This window comes from Dipodomys merriami, unplaced genomic scaffold (genome assembly GCF_024711535.1).
Source record: "Dipodomys merriami isolate MVZ:Mamm:240054 unplaced genomic scaffold, mDipMer1.0.p SCAF_128, whole genome shotgun sequence".
In the NCBI taxonomy this organism is placed as follows: Eukaryota; Metazoa; Chordata; class Mammalia; order Rodentia; family Heteromyidae; genus Dipodomys; species Dipodomys merriami.
Genome location: NW_027202582.1, coordinates 220,282 through 226,920, shown reverse-complemented (window position 1 = coordinate 226,920; position 6,639 = coordinate 220,282).

Genomic DNA, 6,639 nt, shown 5'->3' with positions numbered 1-6,639 from the left:
TATTTTTTATTTTTTTGTTGGCTTGAACTCTGGGACTGGGTGCTGCCCCTGAGCTCTTCAGCTCAAAGCTAGCACTCTACCACTTGAGCTACTTCGCCACTTCCAGTTTTCTGAGTAGCTCATTAGAGATAAAAGTCTCATGGACTTTTGTGCCCACACTGGCTTTGTACCGTGATCTCAGCCTCCTGAATAGCTAGGATTACAGGCATGAGCCATCAGCGCCCACTAATTTTTAAAATAATTTTCAATATTTCTTAAATGGCAGGAAATGTTTTGAAAGGACTGAATTTTATTAAAAAGAGCTCATGAAAACAATCTTGAGGTACAATTCTTTCTGTTGAGAAATTAGCAAACCAAAACAACACTGAGTTTCCATTTCATCCCATTTAAATGGCCAACATCAAGAACATAGACAAAACCAAATGCTGGCATGGAGGTGGGGAAAAAGGAACCCTAATACATTGTTGGTAGGAATGTAAACTAGTGTAACCACTCTGGAACACAGTTTGGAGATTCCTAAAAAAATTAAACAGAATTATCCTATGATCCTTTGATACTACTCTTAGGCCCTTAGCCATAAGATTACAAATATGGATACAGGAAAGCAGCATGCACAACCATGTTCACTGCTGCATTACTCAGGAGAACCAAGGTATGGAAACAAGTCCAGATGCCCTCAATGGATGAATGGATCAAGAAAAGGTAGTATATATATGCTGTGGAATTTTACTCAAGCATAAGCAAGAATGATATTACATCATTTGCAACAAAATGAAAAGATCTGAAAAAAATATGATGAGTGACGTAAGTAAGGTCCAGAGAAATAAAGGGTGCATATTATTTTTCATATATGGAAGGTAGGTCTGATTGGTAAATATTAAGGGAAAACATATGGGATCATATGCACATGTACGCAAACACATAACTAGATTTTCGAGAATGGAAATGGTGGAATGCTTTAGAACCACTAACTCACAGTCTAACAAAATGAATACCAGACAGCTAATACTTGAGATGTGTATGGGAGAGGTCAAAGGGAGGGAGGTCGATAAAGTCACACAAGAAGTGGGAGAGAATGCATTCATCATATTTAATGCATATTCTAGGAAACTAGGAAAATTGAGGGGAGGGATGAGGTTGAGAGGGATGAGAGAGAATGATGAAAGGAATATTACTGATCATGATGAATTATACTCAGAAACTGACATGCTGAATACTTTTATACTACTAAAGATAATAAATACATAATTTAAAAAATTCCTTCCCTATTGATAACTTACTGTCTGCTTCTGGTCAAACCATAGCAAAATTTTTTTTTGAAATTATGTTTCTCTCCATGTGGTAATACTGGATGATGCCAGAAGTTAGCTAATTCTAACTGCATAGAATTTTTTTAATTAATCGATTCAAATAGTAATTTCAGTTTCTGTTCTAATAGCATTAATAGAGTAAGTTACAGACACACTTTTTGTTTTGTGTAGAGCTTAAATTCAGGGACTCATACTCTCTCTTTTTTTTTGTTGTCCGTCGTGGGGCCTGACCTCTGGGCCTGGGCTGTGTCCCTCAGCTCTTCAGCTCAAGGCTAATGCTCCACCACTAGACCCATAGCATTACTTCTGGCTCTTTCTGCTTATGTCGTACTGAGGAATCGAACGCATAGCCTCATGCATGCAAGGCTAGCACTCTACCACTGAGTCACCTTCCCAAACCGTTGGCTTTCTTTATATAAATACTTTAATTGTTATTATAAAGGTGATGTACAGAGGTATTACAGTCATGTAAGTCAGGTACAGCGTACATACCTTTTTGGACAATGTCATCTCTTCCCTCACTCTCTCCCAGTTTTTCCCTCCCGTCCCCACACACAAATTTTATCGTTCATTTTCAACATAGCATCTAGTAAGTACCACTGCTATATTTGTTTACCCTTTGTCCCCCCATTTATGTGCTCCCCCTTATCCTCCCAAATACAGATAAATGAACAAACAAGACAAAAAGAAAACAAAAACAAAGAAAAAACTTTTGTTTTCATTTCTTGGAGTTCATTCAATAAATATTGTTTAATATGATCAGAGGCACATAGGCTCTGTACCTTGTGTTCCCCGCCTAAGAATATCCTCCTTTGATCTCACTGTGTGGCTCAGTATATTTTAGATATATCTAGCTTTTACATATGAGAGAAAACCATTTGTCTCTCTGAGCTTGGTTTACTGCAAATTTGATGTATTTTAGGTTCATCCATTCACCTTGCTTTCTTGCTCATGTCTGGTCCTTTTCAACTTGAGCCATGGTTTCCAGTCTAGCCTTTTCTGGCTAATTGGAGGTAAGAATCTGTCTCATAGTGTTCTACCCAGTCTGACACTGGATTATGATTCTCTACTCTCACTGTCTGGGTAGCTAAGATTACAAGTGGGAACCACTGGCACTTGGCTAAGACACATTTTAAGAAGTTCATAATTTAGTAAGCAATGAAATTCATAATTATTCTGTTATAAATATTTTTGTGTACATCTATGTATTTATACACATTCATATCTATGTCTGTTTATATTTGTATATACATGTGAGTGTATATTACATGTCTGTATGTATATATGATATTCAATGCAGAATGGACTGGAAAGAGTTGGTGATAAAATACAGTAGAAAATGTCATTGAAAAAGACTAAACATCTATTAACAATTTTATTTCCATTAGCTAGAATTATTTTACTATATAAGTAACTCTTTGAAAGGTGTGAATGTATATATGTTTGTGTGAGACCGCGCGCATGCATGTGCACACTGGTCCTGGGGCCTGAACTCAGAGTGTAGCTGCTGTTCCTGTCCATGAGCTTTTATATCCCTCAAGGCTAGTGTTTGAGTTAAAGCTACATCTGATGTAATAGCTTTTTGTAGAGACTTTGGAATTCAGATTTTATTGTTGATTCTGGAACCAAGGAAACGTTTGGAGGGGGTTAGGATCAAATCAATACATTTTGGGGGTAATTCAAATTCATGAATAACAGGTTATCTTTTTAAAATCTTCATTTTATTCATCAGTGTTTCAACAATTTTATCATAGAAGTGCTACCTTTTAGTCAAGTTAATTCCTAAATATCTTATATTTTTACAGCTGTTGCTTTGTTGATTCATTCTTTGGGTAGGTTGTTGCTGGTGTAGAGAAATTGCATTGATTTTTATAGATTGATTTTTTGTGTTCTTTCACTTAAGTGACTTTTAGTTCTCAGAGGAATTTAAAAATTATGTTTTCTTGAATATAACATTACATCTACAAATAGATACAATTTGACTTTTTGCTTCCCAAACTTGTATTTTTACTTTTCTCTCATAATTACCCAAGCTATGAATATTTATTTTATGCTAAAGAGGTGAGTGCTCATCTTATCCACATTTCAGATCTTAAGAGAAAAAAAACTATCAGTGTTCCAAGTTCAATTGGTATTTTATTATATAAATTCTACTTCATCTGCAGCCACTTTACCTACATTGTGTTCCAAAACTGTACCTAATTCATTGAGAATTTAATATATAAAATTGTATTATTGTTTGGGCCTTGGACAGAGGCATTACTATTTCCTAGGTCAGGTAATGAGTCTATTTCTTTTTGGGCACAATGTCATCCTAGTGAGAGTCTTAATTATAATTTCACTGATTGCTGTTTTTCTGTATCTACTGAGATCTCCTTTATATTGTGTTCTTCAATCTGTTGATGACATTGGTCATACTACTGATTTGCATATGTTGAGCTGTTTTGAAAGCCTGGGATAAATCTCACTTGGTGTACATAATAAGTAATATGCTGTTTCATTCTGATTGCTAGTATTTTGTTTTATAAAAGAGTGTTTCTGCTGGACACTGGTTGCTCACACCTGTAATCCTAGCTACTCAGGAGGCTGAGATCTATGGGTTGCAAAGTCCTTGAGACCCTTGTCTCCAAATTAACCCCCAGAAAATGGGAAGTGGCACTGTGGCTCAAAGTGTTAGAGTGCTAGCCTTTAGCAAAAGGAGCTCAGCAACAACATCCAGGCCCTGAATTCAAGCCCCACAACAGAAAAAAAAGAAAAAAAGTTTCTGTCAGTCCAACCTACTAGGTTTGGGGTTGGACAGCTCACTTGTCAAGAATCACTGCTAAAGCTTCAGAGTGAACTTCTTCAACTACTTGGAGCTTGTTGCCTTTCAGAGGTATATCCAGAAAGCATGTGAAACTTTAATAAGGCAGACCTCAGCCCTCTGAGTAACTAGGATTATAGGCATGAGCCACTGGTGCCCCCCGACTGAAATATGCTTTTAAGCTACTTAGTGACATTAAAAAACAAAACAAAACAAAACAAAAACTGCACACTTCTTTTCTGCTTACAAACAAAGGAATTTTGTTTCCTCCAAGTTATGAAGATTCCTGCAATCCTGATGTCTTAACATCACATTTATGATGCATCGAGACCAGGGAGAAATGAGTCCCTAAAAATATCCTAATGTGAAAGACCCCACACACAAGAGAAGGGACCATCCTGTGGGAAATGGATACAATGCAAGCCCTAAACACTACATGCTTCAATTTGTAGGGAACTCTAGAGTGGAGTTGTGAGACCTGGAAAGAGTTCAAAGCTTGGAAGGCCAGCTCAAACAGTGCCCAGAAGGCTGAGAGCTGGGCCCTGGAAAGATTTTTAAAAATGTCTAAGCAAAACAAAGGATCAACTTTCTACCCTAAGTATGAGTTTCTTGGGTACCAAAAGTTTAAGACTTTAGAGATAAAAGTCTCTGTTGGAGTGTTTATTGCTTCCGAGGCTTCCTAAAATAACGGGGGTCAATTAACACTTGTATGCAAACCATTTCTCCTTAATGGTTGTAACTTCAAAAGATGCATTGATACCCTAATCTCTGCCCCTACCGGTGGCCACCTCCTCTGTACTGAACTAAATAAAAATACAAAAATTACGGGGGAGTGGGGCTGGGAAGGTGGCTCAGTGGTAGAGCGCTTGCCTTGCATGCATGAGGCCCTGGGTTTGATTCCTCAGCACCACATAAGCAAAAAGAAAAGAGCTGGAAGTGGCGCTGTGGCTCAAGTGGTAGAGTGCTAGCCTTTAGCTAAAGCGCTGGGGGACAGCGCCTAAGCCCAGAGTTCAGGCCCCATGACCGGAACACCCCCCCAAAAGAAAATTATAACGGGATATCAGGACTCAGAAGCTGGCAGTGAGTTCTGAATCCCATGGTCCATCCCCAGGCCCCTTTCCTATCCTTTCTGCTTTCTTATTTCTTTGGCTTGGTTGTTCTTTTAGCTCTATCCACACAAGAGTCACTCTCCTTATTTGGCTGCTTGTCATAACAGTAAATAATTCCAGGAATTATCAATACCTAAAAATTTAATCACACAAAACATATAAAAAGATAGAAAAATTACTTTTCTCACACCATGACATTTATATGTTAAAATGTCAGATTTGAACATGTTCACACACTTGTGAACATGTTCACACACACACATACATACACTTGTGTACAATAGTTTTAAGGCTCACTTAGGTTTTACAACTGAAAATTGGGGCTGCGAAGTTGGCTCAGTGGTAGAGTGCTTGCCTTGCATGCATGATGCCCTGGGTTTGATTCCATAGCACCACGTAAGCAGAAAAAGCCGGAAGTGGCAAGGTGGCTCAAGTGGTAGAGTACTACCCTTGGGCTGAAGAGTTCAGGGACAGCACCCAAGCAAGCCCTGGGTTCAGGCAACACGACTGACAAAAAAAGAAAATTTTTTTAAAAAAGAAAAAAAAATTGGCTGTGTATATTTTCTGGATGTCCAGTGGCAAATGACATTGTTTTGCCCAATATGGTAGAATCATGTGGTTAACACTAGAAAAATAAAGACTAAGCAACACAAATACAAAACAAAACACAAAACACAAAATTGTTGCCAACAACAACCAGGATCTTTTAGAGATAACCAAGAACAGAATATGTTTAGTCAACTTAGCTAGCAAGATATATTAGCTTATGAATTGACCTTTGACCATTTCCTAGAAGGGCCTCAGTCTCCAGGGTCTGTAAAGAGAATTGGGGAAAGGAAGGGCACCTCTCCTATATTCCTTTGTAACAGAAGTCTATAGAAGGGTCTAGCAACCCATCCTACACCAGGAGAGTAATTTAACTTATACAGGACTCCTTGCGAGGAGTTTTTATTTTCTCAACAATTCCTTTACATTTGCCCTATATTGCACGTCCAAAATATTTTGTGTTTTTTGAGACCTGATTACTCAGGAGGCTGAGATCTGAGGATTGCCATTCAAGGCCACCCCTGGGTCAGAAAATCCCTGTGAGTCTCATCTCCAATTAACAACTCAAAAACCAGAGGTGGAGCTGAGGCTCAAAGTGGTAGAGCACTACTAGCCTTGAGCACAAAATGTCAGAGACCGTGTTCAGTCCTTGAGTTTAAGCCCCAGGACTAGTACTAAAAAACAAACAAACAACAAAATCAATTCAAAATGGATCTGAAACTTTTTTGTACTTTGCTGTGAAACTTTAGAACTACTAGAGGGAAATACCTGAAGATTTAAACAGAGGCCATGACTTTATGAATAGGACTAACATCTCAAAGAATAAAAAGTGAGAAATGGCAAACTGGAATGCATCCAATCTCTCTCTTTT